Source organism: Micromys minutus, assembly GCF_963924665.1.
Source record: "Micromys minutus genome assembly, chromosome: 3".
Classification (NCBI taxonomy): Eukaryota; Metazoa; Chordata; class Mammalia; order Rodentia; family Muridae; genus Micromys; species Micromys minutus.
In genome coordinates, this window is record NC_137972.1 from 59,891,376 (window position 1) to 59,907,374 (window position 15,999).

The 15,999-nt window shown below is 36.2% G+C and overlaps 1 protein-coding gene across 1 annotated transcript in view; it reads left to right on the top strand.

The window, feature by feature from the left end:
• The window catches only part of OCA2 (OCA2 melanosomal transmembrane protein), a gene marked incomplete at both ends in the record, with an annotated part of 280,886 nt that overhangs the window by 99,299 nt on the left and 165,588 nt on the right, over nt 1-15,999 (top strand). The window lies entirely within an intron of this gene.

Below are 15,999 nucleotides of genomic sequence, written 5' to 3' on the forward strand. Positions count from 1 at the left end.
GTCTGACACGTATATAGGGAGCAAAGGTGTTTTCCTATTCTGTAACGTAGGGACAGAAATTAGGGATTATTTCTTTGACATTTTTGGCCATGTTTATTTCTATCCCAAGTTTCCAGGGGTATCCAGCCTCTGTCTCTTGGCCTTGCAGTTAGTATCCTTGTGGTAGGATGGGGTGGACTTTTGGTATGTGTCCAAAAGTGCTATAGTTGGATCTTGAGGTAGATTGACTCTGAATTTCCTGAGGACCCTCCATATTAACTTTCATAGTATCTATTCTACTTCCACCAGCAATGGAGGAGTTTTCACCTTGCTCTATATTCTCTTCCTCATGGTCTGTCACTTGTTTTGATCTTAGCCATTCTAAGAGGTGTAAGATGGGAATCTTAAAGCAGTATTGATTTGTAGTTCCCTGATGACTAAGAATGTTGAGCATACCTTTAAGTGTTTTTCAGCCATTTGAGATTCTGTTGAGAATTCTCTGTTTAGATCTGTACCCTATTTTAAAATTGGATTATTTGGCTTGTTTATTTCTAGTTTCTTGAGTTCTTTATATATTTTGAATATTATCACTCTGCTGGATGTAGAGTTGGTGGAAATCTTAAATAGACCCATATAAATTGCTCTATAAAATCTCAAGTTCATGTAGAACAAAGACCTCAACATAAAAACAGACACATTAAACCTAGTAAAAGAGAAAACGGGGAACTACTTCAAATGATTTTGCATAAGAGACAACTTCCTAAACAGAACACCAATAACACTAAGGTCAACAATTAATAAATGGGAACTCATGAAACTGAGAAGCTTCTGTAAGGCATAGGACACCACCAAATAGGACAAAATGGAAACAATTTTCACCAACTTTGCTCATGTGCTTTTAACAGACTATAGTTTCTTAGAGGGACAATAACTGACCTGATGTCAACAGAACAAAAATAGATACATGATCTTTCCAAGGCTTCAGTGAGTACAGAATATGATCATTGTTTGATAAAGTCTGCTTTCAATGTGACCTGTTAATAAACTAAACATATACATATGAGATGTAATACAGCACAAGCTGACATCCTATAAAATGTGCATCATGGAATATATGGTATTATATATACAACATGATGCCATATGACACTATGCATTGTGTAAATCAAGAGCAAGGAAATAATGTAGGATTGTATTACGTAGCACAAGATCTCAGATAGCAGAATTTATTCATATAAAATGTAACATCATATGACAAAAGGTAATGCCATCTAACTCTGTGTGCTTTAGTTAGGACTTTGATTGCTGTGGTAAAATGTCACAACCAAAAGCGACTGGAGGGGAGAAAGGGTTTATTACATCTTACAGCTTGTAGCTCATAGTTCAGTGAAGTCAAGAATGGAACTGAATAATGCAGGAATTTGGAGTCAGGAATTGATCAGAGGTCAGGGAGGAATGCTGGTTTGTGCCTCATGGCTTACTCAACCTGGTTTTTTTTTATAATATTTGTGACTACCTACTCAAGGGTACCATCACCCATCCACATCAATCATCAATCAAGGAAATGCTCCATAAGCACTTCCTCAGTTTCTCCCTCTTCCAAAATGTCTCTAGTTTGTCTCAAGTTGACATAAAAACCAGTCATCACACTATATATTTTGCAAACCAAAAGTCAAATAATATAATATAGCACTATATCACATCACAGTTTTGTGTAATGTAATGTCATATAATATAAAGTGATGTTATTTTGCATATTACACATTTCATATAACAAAACATGAATGTATCAAATATAGATATTCATTATGTACTATGTCAATATAATGTGACATCAAACACATATTCTTATGTAAGGCAAACTAGTGTTGTGAAATATGTAGCATGTAATGAAATGTGACATCATCTGACACAATCCTTCTTTGAAGAACCAGAACCTAAGCCCAACATTGACTCAGTATTCTTATTTTTAAATTATCATAGAACAAACTTGACTTTTCTTGTGAAATTGTATTTATTTCAATACCCATGGAGATTTATGCAACTATCAATAAAAATCATAGTATAATCCCACAAGCTCCCGTGTTCTCCTTTGTGGCTCTTTCTCCTTTCCATCAACACTAGATCAGTTTCCCTTTTGAGAATGTCATATATGTGGAATCAGATGATATATAACCTGCTGAGATGGGCTCTGTTGCACTGATACGGCTGGATCCTTCCATGTTTAAGATTATATCAAAAGTTTGCTCTTTTTTTTTTTTTGCTGAGGGGTATTACATGGCATGGAGGAACCAGGTTTTTGTGTCACTATTAGGGGTCTGCCCAACTGTGAATAGAGCTGGTCTAAATAGCAATAAACTTAAGGATTTGTGTGAATTTCAACTTTCATTTTTGGCTAATTATCTAGAGGTACAACTGTTAGTCATATGTGTACATAACATTCACTGCAAAAAAAAAAAATGCTTAATTTTCCCAAAGAGGCTGTTGGTTTTACCTTCCCACAGTATGAATGCCCCATAGCCTCATCAGCACCAAGCAGCATGGCTCCCTTCCTGAGAGCTAGCCTGATACACATGAGGTGTCTCTTGGTATCTTTCAGCATCTATATTGGAACAGTTTATTTGTTAGTCTCTGAGAGGGTATTTTTAGCTACAATTAAAGCAATCTACTTGATTTGTCTTTGGCAACAGACAGGAGTGTGGGAATGAATATGGGCTGCCAGCAGAGGTCAGATTAGGACAGGCTTTGAGGGGTGCACCTGAGGGAAGCTACAATATGCTGAACAAACCTGCTCGTCCCTCAGTTGTCATACATCCCCTGCCCCGCAACTTCTCAATCAGTTTACAAAATCTACTTTAGCCACACACAGAGAAAAAAAAATTGAGCTTAAGATTCTTATATAAAGTGCCAGATTGGTGCAGGAAGGGTTACTTCCCAAACACTGGAAATGCCCGCTAGGAGGACAGGACCACATGATACCACATGGCTGTGATGGTTTAGAGGAAAGAGGCATTTAGAGCTGGACAGACATTCTTCAAACCTTCTAACAAATGTATTAGTCCCTCTAGTCAGTATAGTCATCTCCTACTATCCTTAGGAGACTGATTCCACAACTTCCTAGGGTTACAAAAATGTTTGGCTGCTTACAATTCTTAAATAAGATAGTATGTGTTTGCACATCGCCAAAGTATATTTTTTCTTCTCTGGGTTTAACTTACCTCTAGATGACTTCTGTTCCTCCTTCCATTTCTTTTTCCTCTTCCTCTTCCTTCTCCTCATGCTGCTGCCATGGTCCTTAGGATTGAACCTAGAACCTCAGAGATACAGGCAAATTTTCTACCACTGAATTATATTCCCAGCTACTCCATTTAAAATTCTTATTTTGAGACAAGTTTTCACTAAGTGATCCAGGTGAGCATTGAACTCAGTATACTATACATTAGCTTTGAACATTTTATTCTCCTGGCTCAGTCTCCCAATTATTGCTTTGCTGATAGCATTCCTCTCAAAGTACAAAAGTTTTCAATTTGGGGGAAGCCCACTTTACCTCTTTTGAATATTGTGATTTTGGAGTTACATGTAGCTGTCTATTGACTATGCAAAGGTCATGAAGATATATGGCTGTTTGTGTTAGCTTCAGACTCTTAGCAACTCAGTTTCAGTCATCAATCTATTGTGTTTGTTTATTGCAAGAAGAGAGATAATTTATTCTTAAGAAGTATGGTGATTATGAACATAGACTTTATGTGATAAAACTTTATTTATATTTTTTATTTGTTCTTGGATCAGGATTAGTGGTTTCCATTTTAGAAATTTGGTCATTTCATATGAGTTAACAGAACAGAAGTTTTAATTAATTGTTATCTGAATAGGTTAATCTGTATCTCATATGGGTTAACATGACTGAACTATATAGTTATATGAATAGGTTAATCTACATTTATGGCCATTTATGCATCAGTTGCTCTTCTCATCACTGTGATGGAATATCTGACAGAAGCAATGGAATAGGTAAATGATTTATTTTGAGTTTCACTAGAAAGTTAGAGTCCTATGTTTGGGAGAGGTCAGGCACATACTGACATTGTCCTTGTTTGGGAGGAACTATATTGTGTGCAAGTTTTTTCTTTTTTTATTTATTTATTTTTCTCTTATATATTACATCGCACCTGCAGTTCTCCTTCTTTCTTCTCCTCCCATTCTCTTCCCCTCAAACTCCACAACTCCTCTTTCCCAGGTTCACTCCTTGATTTCCCTTCAGAAAATAGCAGGCCTCCCAGAGATAGCAACCAAACAGGCAGAACAAGTGCCAATAAGACTAAGCATAAATAACCTTTCTGGTTTCTGTCTGCTTCCAGAGCTAGGGCCATCACATTGCCATCACGACCCAAAACGTACCTTCAGAGAGCTGAGAACCCAGGGGCACTGTCACTCCTAAGCCCACAGGTGACACCTGACTATCCAAAGAGAGCCTTCCAGAAACTCATAGGGCATAGGAACCACAGTGCTGCCTGGGACTGGACACTACTGGTCTCCATCTGCACCCAGAATAGAGCCAATCCTCTGCCATTAAGACCCACAACATGCCAACAGAGAGCTGAGAACCTAGGAGTGCTCTCACTCTTAAACCCACAGTACATAGGCCCACAGGCCCACAGGAGGAACAAGCACTAGTCAGAGGCAACAAGACAAAGTGGCATCACAGATAACAAGTTGGCAAGAGGCAAGCACAAGAGCCTAAGCAACAGAAATCAAGACAATATGGAAACATCAGAATCCAGTTCTTCCACCACAGCAAGTAGTAGATATCTCAACACATCAGTAAAACAAGAATTGGCTTAAAATAATACTTCACAATGAAGATGGAGGTCCTTCAAAAGCAAGAACCAGGAGAATACACATAAACAAGTAGAAGCACTTAAAGAAGAAACTAAAAAAGAAAATCACTTAAAGAGCTACAGGAAAACACAACAGGTGAAGGAATTGAGAAAAATCATCCAGGATCTAAAAATTGAAATAGAAACAATAAAGAAATCACAAAAAGACACAACCCTGGATATAGAAAACCTGGGAAAGAGATTAGGAAGAATAGATGCAAATATCACCAACAGAATACAAGAGATGGAAGAGAGAATCTCAGTGCTAGAAGATACCATAGAAAATATAGATACAGCAGAGAAAATGCAAAAATAAAAAGGCTCCTGACCCAAAACATCCATGAAATCCAGGACACATTGAAAAGACATAACCTAAAGATAATAGGTGTAGAGGAGAGCAAAGGTTCTCAACTTAAAGGGCCAGGAAATATCTTCAACAAAACTATGGAAGAGAACTTTCCTAACCTAAAGAAAGAGATTACCATGATCATACACAAAGCCTATAGAAGTCCTAATAGAGTGAACCAGGAAGGAAAATTTTCTCAACACATAATTGATAAAACACCAAATGTACAAAACACAGAAATAATATTAAAAGCAGCGATATAAAAATGTCAAGTAACATATAAAGGCAGACCTATCGGAATTACATCAGACTTTTCAACAGAGACTATGAAAGACAGAAGATCCTGGACTTAACTTTTAACCAAAAGTTATCAAAAATGGTAAGAAAGGATACTTTATACTCATCAAAGGAAAAATCTATCAAGATGAACTATCAATCCTGAACATCTATGCTCAAAATGCAAGGATACCCACATTCATAAAAGAAAATTTACTAAAGCTCAAACATGTATTTCACCACCAATTGTAGTGGGAGAATTTAGCACCCCACTCTCATCAATGAAGCAGAAATTGAACAGAGACACAGTGAAACTAGCAGAAGTTATGAACCAAAAGGATTTAACAGACATCTATAGAACATTGCATCCTAAAACAAAAGAATATACTTTCTTCTCAGCACCTCACAGTGCCTTCTCAAAAATTGACCATATAGTTGGTCACAAAACAGGCTCAACAGATACAAGAAGATTGAAATACTCCCATGTAATCTGTCAGATCACCATGGACTAAGGATGATCTTCAATAATAACAAAAACAACAAAAAAGCCCACATACATATGAAGGCTGAACAATGATCTACTCAGTGATAACTTGGTCAAGGGAGACATAAAGGAAGATATCAAAGACTTTTCAGAATTTAATGAAAATGAAGGCACAACATAACAAAGTTTATATGATATAATGTAAGCAGTGCTAAGAGCAAAACTCATAGTTCTGATTGCCTCCAAAAAGACACTGGAGAGAGCATACACTAACCTCTTGACAGCACACCTGAAAGGTCTAGAACAAAAAGAACCAAATATACTTAAATGGAGTAGACAACAGGAAATAATTAAAATCAGAGCTGAAATCAACCAAGTAGAAACAAAAGAATTATACAAAGAATCAAAAAGCTCAGAAGGTGGTTCTTTGAGAACATCAATAAAATAGATAAACCCTTAGCCAGACTAAGTAGAGGGTACAGAGACAAGTTATTCAAATTAACAAAATCAGAAGTAAAAGGAGAGACATAACAACAGAAATGGAGGAAATTCAAGAAATCATCAGATTCTACTACAAAAGCCTATTTCAAGATAAGTGGAAAATGTGGATGAAATGGAGTATTTTTCTAGACATGTACCAGGCACCAAAGTTTAATCAGGATCAGATAAGCTATCTATAAAGTTCCACAACCACTAGAGAAATAGAGGCAGTCATCAAAAGTCTCTCAACCAAAAATAGCCCAGGACCAGATGAGTTTATTGCAGAATTCTACCAGACCTTCACAGAAGACCTAATACCAATACTCTCCAAAAGATTCTAAAAAATAGAAACAGTAGGAAAACTACCTAATTCATTCTTCAAGTAATGAAGCCACAATTACTCTCATACCTAAAACCAAGACCTACAAAGAAGGAGAATGTCAGACCAATTTCCTTCATGAACCTTGATACTAAATACTCAATAAAATTCTTGCAACCTGAATCCAAGAACACATCAAAAGGACCATTTACCATGATCAAGTAGGCTTTATCCAAGTGATTCAGGGATGCATTGATATTTGGAAATCTAGCAATGTAATCCACCATATGAACAAACTTAAAGAAAAAAAACCACATGATCATCACATTAGATGCTGAGAAAGCACTTGAAAAAAATTCAGCACCCCTTCATGATAAAAGTCTTAGGAAGATCAGGAATATAAGACTGATCACTAAACACAGTAAAGCAATATATAATAAACTACGATACAACATCAAACTAAATGGTGAGAAACTTGAAGCAATCCCATTAAAATCAGGGACTAGACAAGACTTCCCACTGTCCCCCTACCTATTCAATATAGTACTGGAAGTCCTGGCAGGAGCAATTAGACAACAAAAGGATGTCAAAATGATACAAATTGGAAAGAAAGAAGTCAAAATATCACCATTTGTAGATGATATGTTACTATACTTAAGTGACCCCAAAAATTTTATCAGAGAATTCCTCAACCTGAAAAACAACTTCAGCTAAGTTGTTGGATATAAAATTAATTCAAACAAATTAGTAGCTTTCTCCTACTCAAAGGACAAACAGGCTGAGAAAGAAATTAGAGAAAGACACCCTTTACAATAGTCACAAATAATATAAAATACCTTTGTGTGACTCTAAGCAAGTAAGTGAAAAATCTGTATGACATGAATTCAAGTCTCTGAAGAAAGAAAATGAAGAAGATCCCAGAAGATAAAAAGATCTTCCATGCTCATGGATTGGCAGGATTAATATAGTAAAAATGGCCAACTTTTCAAAAGCAATCTACAGATTCAATACAATCCTCATCAAAAACGCAACTCAATTCTTCATAGAGTTAGAAAGAGAAATTTGCAAATTTATTTGGAATAACAAAAACTCAGGACAGTAAAAACTATTCTCAACAATAAAAGAACTTCTGAGAAAATCACCATCCCTGACCTTAAGCTATATTAAAGATCAATGGTGATAAAAACTACATGGTTTTAGTACAGAGACTGTCAGGTAGATCATCGGATTAGAATTGAAGACCCAGAAATGAACCCACACACCTATGGTCACTTAATCTTTGACAAAAAAGCTAAAAGCATTCAATGGAAAAAGGATAGCATCTGGTTCAACTGACAGTCTGCATATATAATTATGCAAATCAATCCATTCTTATTTCCTTGTACAAGGCTCAAGTCCAAGTGGATCAAAGACCTCCCCATAAAACTGGGTACACTGAAACTAATAGAAGAGAAAGTGGAGAAGAAATTAGAACACATAGGCACAGGGGAAATTTTTTCTGAACAAGACACCAATGGCTTATACTCCAAGATCAAGAATCGACAAGTGAAACCTCATAAAATTTCAATTCTTCTGTAAGGCTAAGGACACTGTAAAAAAGACAAAATGGCAACCAACAAATTGGGAAAAAATCTTTACCAATCCTACATCTCACAGAGGGCTAATACCTCATATATACAAAGAACTCAGTAAGATAGACTACAGAGGATCAAATAATCCTGTTAAAAATGGGGTATAGAAGTAAACAAAGAATTCTCAACTGAAAAATATAGAGTGGCTGAGAAACACTTAAAGAAATGTTTAACATCCCTAGTCATCAGGCAAATTCAAATCAAAACCACCCTGAGATTCCACCTCACACAGGTCTTTTTTTTTTTTTTGATTAAGCAACTTTATTTTAAAAAACAAATAAATGTACAGATTTTAAAAGCATTTTGCATAAAACTATATGAATATATTTTTATCAGTTCTTGTTTTTAAAGGTTGGATAGTATGCACTGAAATTTTACTAGTTACAATGAGCATAAAGTACATATAAAACAAGACATAACATGGAAATAGTCAAAGTTTTCTTGGTGTATAAATAATAAACATAATAATTTTTAAATACCAAGAATTGCCATAAGGCTACATTCATAGCTTTTGAATTATTAATGATTTAAGGTCTAGCTGCACCATACTCTGAGTGGGTGCTAGACACTTATTGTTTTTTTTTTTTTTTTTCTAAGAATGACTGAAGCTTCCACTTTTCTCACTCTGGTCTTAATGGCTAAGATAAAAATTTCTGGTGACAGTAAATGCTGGTGAGGATGTTGAGAAAGAGAAACACTCCTCTATTGTTGATGGGATTGCAAGCTAGTACAACCACTCTGAAAATCAGTTTGTCAGTTCCTTATAAAATTGGACATAGTATTCAATGAGGACTCCACTATACCACTTTTGGGCATATACTTAAAAGATGTTCTAACATATAACATGGACATAAGCTCCCCTATGTTGATAGGAACCTTATTTATAATAACCAGAAGCTGAAAAGAACCCAGATGTCTCTCAAAAGTAAATTGGATACAGAAAATGTAGTACATTTACCTAATGGAGTACTACTCAGCTATTAAAAACAATGACTTCATGAAATTTTAGGCAAATGGATGGCACTAGAAAAAGTCATCCTGAGTGAGATAACCAAGTTAGAAAAGAACACACATGGAATGCACTCACTGATAAGCAGATACTAGCCTCAAAAATCTCTGAGTTCCCAAGAAACATTTCATAGACCTTATGAAGCTCAAAAAGAAGGAAGGCCAGAATGTGGATGCCTCAGTCCTTCTTAGAAGGGAGAACAAAATACCCATGGGAGGATATACAGGAAGAAATTGAGGTGCATGGACTGAAGAGAAGATCATCCAGAGACTGCCTCACCTGGGAGTCCATCCTGTATGCTGCCACCAGACCCACACACTATTGCTGATGCCAAGAAGTGCTTACTGGCAGAAATCTGATATGGACGCCTCCTCAGAGGCTCTGCCAGAGCCATACTGATGCAGATGAGGATGCTTGCAGGTACCCATCGGGCTGAGCACACAGACACCAATGGAGGAGCTAGAGAAAGGACTGAAGGAGCTGGAAGGGTTTGCAACCCCATGGGAAGAACAACAATATCACCCAAACAACCCCCCCCCACCCCTGAGCTCCCAAAGACTAAAACACCAACCAATGAATATACATGGAGAGACCCATGACTCCAGTTGCATATTTAGCATATATTGGAATTGTCTGGCATTCATGAGATTAGTGGCCTTGGTTCAGTGAAGCCTCATTTTCTCAGTGAATGGGAATATGGGAGCATCTTTATGAGAGTAAGGTGAGGGTAGAGAGGGCACAGGGCATGAGAGAGCATCCAGTAAGAATGATAGAAAGAAAAAAACAAAGAAAAAAGTCTAGTCATAAATACTCATATGAAGTTTGGACTAAGCAACCCAGTAGGAGGAAAAAGAGTCCCCAAAGCAGGTACTGTCAAAATCAGCCTCTGCTCCCACTGTTAAGAATTCTACAAGATGACCAAGCTACACAATCATAACATGGATGTAGGGGTTCTAGGTCAGACTTATACAGGCTCCCTGATTACTGCCTCAGTCAATTTGATTCTACAATCCTTTTTCTCCCACTTCTAATAGATTCCCCAAGCTCTGCCCATGTTTGGCTGTGGGTCTCTGCATCTGGATCATTTACTGGATAAATCATCTCTGATGATGAGGACACAGAGGCTCCAGTCTAGGAGTATAGCAGAGTATCACTCTGAACCATTCCACTGACGTTATTTTTGCCACCCATGTTTGGTTCTGTTCTAGATCTGTGGGCTATCCAGGCTTTGGTTCCTGGCCTTCCAGGCAGTCATCATGGGCTCCCTCACATGTGTGGGTCTCAAGTTGGACCAGTCACTACTTGGCCATTTCCACAAGTTCTGTGCCACCTTCACCCCCAGCACATCTGTAGGCAGGACAAATTGTAGGTTGGAAATTGTGTGGCTGAGTTGGTGTCCTATTTTTTTCTCTTCTTTGGAGTAGAGGGGAAATTTATAGTATGGCTTGTTAATATCTCAGCAGACAAGGAAGGAGAGAGCTTGGTTTAAAAGCAGAGTATCCCTGAAAGGCCCATGTTCTACCTCTCCAACAACCCTCCCAAATGGTGACCAATGTTTTAACGTGAACCTATGGGCAATATTTTGCATTCAAACCATAATAATTTAACAAAATATTTTTCAATGTTGTTGTCTTTTTAAAAAAGAGCTAATTTTTGTTTTATTGATTATCTCCACTGTTGTGCATGTGTTCTATTTTATTTATTTCTAATATAATCTCCACCCCCCCTCTCTTATGCTTACTTTGGGCTTACAATGTCTTGTTTTAATGTTTTAACATCAAAGTTTAAGTGATTGCACTGAGAACTTTTGGAGAAGGCTGCCTTATATCATTACTGTCTCATTTGTTCTCAACAATCCTACTCTACTGTGTTTCTATTTCTACTCTTTCAGGGCATTTAGCTTTTTATTTTTGAGTTTAAAAACTCCATTTAAAGATTTTTAAGAACTTATAGAACATGATTTTTTCATTTATACACATTTCTGTAGTTTCCCATTTTTTTTCATCATTGATTTCTGAATTTCATTCTAGTTTAGATATATAATTGACCATGCTTCCAATTCACGTAGTTTATTGGTATTTATTTATGGAATAATAGTATTAAGAGTTTTCCATAAGTGTGAGAGAGATTTTATATTTGGCATTGTGAAGGGTACAGATGCCCTTTAGCTCTAGGTTTCTCTTTTTCTGATTCAAGGTATCTCTGTCCTTGCTGATCTGTTGACATTACTGAGATGAGTATATTGATGTTTTCTAAAACCATTGAGTTGTTTATTGAATTCTGTCTTTTATGCTTTATGTATTTTGAAACTTTGTTGTTAGAGACATTTATGAGCTTGTAATGTTATCTTGGTGAATCTTCTCCTTTGCCAGCATATAAAATACTCCTCAGCACCAGTTTCTTTCATGTTGAGATCTTTGTTACCTGGAATCCACACAGCCAGTCCAATTTTATTTTCTTATTAATTTACATTTTCACATGTCATAGAATTGAGCTCATGCATAGTACATGTTAAGTAAGTGCTCTGTCATTGAGATATATCTTTAGCCCCTAGGCTTTAAGGATAGTTGCTGGGGTTCTCATCCTGCCCTCAAACACTATGAAACCCAGGCTGGGTGTGAACTCATGATTCCCCTACCTCAGCGTCCATATAAGTGAGTGCTATCAAATGTAGCTTCTGGGTTTTACTTTGTTGTTTATTCTGCATGTCATTTTCCTTCCTTTATTTTCCACTCACCTGAGCACAGCACATATTTGAATCGTTCATGTGCCAGTATCTGCCTTTTGTTTGGAGTAATTACATTTCACTATTTAACTTAATCACTGAGATAACAGAATTTAATCTACTGCGCTATTAACTTTTTTGAGTAGTCTCTACAAACACCATGTCTAGCAGAGTGTTGGTCCATGTGAGGCAAGAAGGAAACAGTTAGTACAGAAGTCATCAGGCTATGAGAAACAACTATTCCCACTCATTTGGGTATAAAACAGGGAATACGTTGCTTCTTATGAAGAAATAACCTTGTGTGTTTAACATTCCTTGTTTCCTTAGTGCTTATCTATGAGCCTAAGACCATCCTTCACTGTCCTGGATTGCCTTTTTCCATTTGTATTTTTGTGTTGATACTTCCAAAATACAACAGTTTTAATTCCACATTACGCCTATTTTATAAGTTGTTTATTACAAGGAATCATATTAACTTACAACAGTCTATTTAGATCAACACTAATTTAATTTTGATAGTCTAAAGAGCTTTTTTCTTCATAATTTTTCATCTCTTTGTCTTTTGTGCTACTATTTGCTACAAAACTTTAATCCTTATATATCTTATGTTTAGTTTTATAATTATTATTTTAAGATGGCACATTTTAAATAACATGAAAGGTCAAAAATGATCATATCTATATTCTTTTTATTTTTTAAATGTTCTCATATATTATTTATTCATGTGGTTGGAGTAACGTTCTAAAATTATTCTCATTAAGACTCAAGGGCTTCTTTTAGTACACCTTAACTGAAAGGTAGCCATAGCTTTTCCTGGTTTTTGTTTATGTAGGATTGCCATATTGACTTTCATTTTGAATGGCAGTTTGGTTGGGTATAGAATTTTTTGGTAGACAATCTTCTTTTTCAGTACTCTGACTATGTAATCCCAGGGTCTTCTGGCATCAGTATTGTGTGATTGATAGTTTTATTGAGTTATGTGGTCAGTTGCTTTTCTCACTCACTCAAAACTTTCTCTTTGTGACTATCTTATCTTTAAGTATTTTTACTATAATATGTCTGAATGTGGCTATCTCTGAATCTGTCCTTATTGAACTTAACTGAATTCCATGGATGCTGAGATTAATATTTTCATCATATTTTAGGAGTTTTATCATTATATTTTCAAATACTTCTTTTTATCACTCTCTCTCTGCTTTTACTTTTAGAATTCTTACGATCCATATATTGGCTGCTTCATGGTGTCCCACAAACCTCTGATGTTAATAATTTCTACTTATTATTCTTCTTTCCAAGATTAAAGCTTGTTGTTCTTATCACTGCCCAGCTTATACTTTATATCATTAAAAGCTTTATAAAACCAACTTACATTTTCAAAAAACTTACCATAACTTTAGTTCTTTTAGAGATGAATAGATTTTTGGAGGTCTTATTTTTATATTCACATTAGCATCCTTCCCTAGCTAAATTTTGATGTATCTGTTTTGTCAGTATTTATGAAGATTTTTATTTTTTTTATAAAATGTTTTGATCAATTTTTTCTTCCCATCTCTTTAAAGGCCCTACCCACCTTCTTACTACTTACCTTCATTGTTCTTGCCCTCTCTTTCAAAAACCAAAAACAATAAAAAAAGAAAATAAATGCAAACAAACCAGACAAAACCCTCCAGTAAGACAAACACATAAATAAACAAATGAAAAACAAAAACAAAAACAAAAATCAAAACCCAAACCAAAACAAAGAAAATATACATGAAAAGACATGGAGTTTAGTTTTGTGTTGGCCAACTACTGGGCATGAGACCTTCCCTGCAGGTTGGCATGCCTGGTGACACTCCATTTGAGAAAACAGACTTTCCCTTTTTGAGCATGTATCAATGGCAAGTAGCCTCTTGGTTGGGGGTGAGACCTTTTTTTTACTTCTCAATAAAACCTTTTTCTTTGAGGGAAGGCATTCATGTCCATTTCTCATTGGTGATTTGTACATCTCTCCTTGGAGACCATTGAGATCTTTGAGCACCTGGAGAGGTTTGGTGCTCAGAGTAACTTTAGTGATCTGTCTGAGTTGCACTTGTTGGCCATTGTACACACTGTGAGATACAACTCTAAGAAGACTATCCCCTCTCCTCTGGCTTATTCAGACCTTCCACAATAATCCAAAGTGCATTCTCCAAGTTTAGCCATGTTTCAGCTACAAATACCCAAGTATTACTATCTGTTCTTTTATTGGCTCTTCTATGATTTGAATAACGCAGCCAGTTTTCTATGTTGAGTTCAGACAGAGAATAATTCGAGAGTGGAGCCGAGAATTTGATGGCCCATCCACTTTTCATTTTTTATCTTCAGTATCTTGTATCACACAGGTTTTCACAAACACTAAGACACCTGACTTTTTGAACGTGATTTTGATAGATAGCATGCAGCTTTCTAGCCAGGTTTTCTGAAAAGTCCATTTAAACAGAAATGTATGAATTATCAGCAAAATAGTAAGACATGTTTCAAGGTGATTATTAAAACTCTCAAACCAAGTGGTTACTATTTATTAATGCTATTTTCTTCTTGACAGTTAACTTTGTTAATTTATGTTGTATCAAACATATTAATTGTGGAGAGTGGGTGTGGCGGCAGTCCCAAGATGATGCTTGGGACTCTGGCCTAGTCTTGTGACTAGCACCTGACTCCCCCCCCCCCAGATTAGCCACTCCCACAGCTTGAACTGCGCAGGTGCACCCATGACTGGAGATCAGGATAATAGGACTGCGCTTGGGGGTGGGGAGAAAGAGAAAGAGAAACTGAAAAGGAAACAGAAAGAGAAACAGAAAGAGAAATGGAAAGAGAGACAGAAGGGGACAGAAAAGATTTTCACTGGCATGCTGTAAGGTTCCTGAATAAACTGCTTAGAGAAGAACGCCGTGTCGTCGCTCTTTTTCTGCTGGTCGGAGACAGTAGCGACAATTAATATTTTGTTTCCTATATAAATTCTATTTTCCTTTAGCATTTGTAAGATGGGAAATTCTCATATTTGGTTTTAGAAAATCAAATAAAGGTAGTTTATCTCTAGAGGCCTGTTAATCCTAATAAGGATTAGGGATTTTTTTAAGGCTCCAAATAGCTCTATGTGAGTCATCATATTAGAAGCAAGAAGGTCTGTTGACTATTTTATTTTGTTGCCATATTTCAAGTTTTCAGCATTTACAACTTTAGTAATTATTTAAAAAAATCTTGTGAGATATTATTATTTCATCAGCTTTTCAAATGGTTCTTTGTGGAATCTGTTTTTTGTTGTTAGTGAATAAATAGCACATTTCATTGGAACAAAACTCAACAGCATGGCTAACTAGTTTTTCTTTTTCTTTTCCTTTTGACTGCTTGCACAATATTACTAAGTGCTATACATTGCATTTTTCCTTAGGCCAGAGGTTTTGGGATAGAATAAGATATGTTGGGTAAAATATTGTTCCTACTATCTCAAAAATCTATCTTAATAGTTTTTCTCATTTGTACCATGTATAGTATTGATCAATAAGGGTTCTTTTGAACAGGCAACTAGTATTATTTGATGCCATCATATGAACACAGAGTTTCTGAGTCACCTTGGTAATAAAGAAATGATGGATAGAGCTGAAAGCAACTTTAAATTCTGTATAGGAGTGTAAATTTTGTTTGCTCATAGCTCAGTGAATATGTTGATCTTGTAGCTTCATCTAAGTCCATAAGACTGAGAAATCTTCAAGTAGGAGGAGAACAACAGAGCGAGGAGGTGGGAGTATATACTGATGAGCCATCACACAAAGCATGTTCTGAAATATTCCCAGTAGCCACATGTGACATGACTTGTGAGCTACTGTACCACAGTCCTCAGGTATCAGAAAT